The sequence below is a fragment of the Odontomachus brunneus genome, unplaced genomic scaffold (assembly GCF_010583005.1).
Source record: "Odontomachus brunneus isolate Ranch 3 - 2012 unplaced genomic scaffold, Obru_v1 Obru_scaffold_094, whole genome shotgun sequence".
Lineage (NCBI taxonomy): Eukaryota > Metazoa > Arthropoda > Insecta > Hymenoptera > Formicidae > Odontomachus > Odontomachus brunneus.
Genome location: NW_022639544.1, coordinates 988,882 through 989,208, shown reverse-complemented (window position 1 = coordinate 989,208; position 327 = coordinate 988,882). Strand labels below are relative to the sequence as shown.

Genomic DNA, 327 nt, shown 5'->3' with positions numbered 1-327 from the left:
CCCCCCCCGGCGACGTCATACCCCCCGTCCGCGGTACCCCCCCTCACTCCTCCCTCAGAGGACTATGGGTTAGAACCGACCTAGCTAACCTACTAATAATGATAAATTATGTCAAAGTTATATACAGATATGTTTGATTGTTATGTGTATATGTGTTTGATTTTGTGTGTGTGTGTATGTATGTGAAATATCACAATATTTATATATTTCATATATAATTATTTATATATAATTTTTATTTTATTTATTTGTATATAAAATGAAATATAAATTTTTATTTTAATAGTTCGCATATTTCATGGCAAATTATTTCAGAAAGGCTTCTTG

The 327-nt window shown here is 31.8% G+C and overlaps 1 protein-coding gene across 1 annotated transcript in view; it reads right to left on the bottom strand.

Moving 5' to 3' along the window:
* Window positions 1–327, bottom strand: part of LOC116848377 (plancitoxin-1) — a 476,759-nt gene that overhangs the window by 360,517 nt on the left and 115,915 nt on the right. The gene's annotated exons all lie outside the window — the stretch shown is intronic.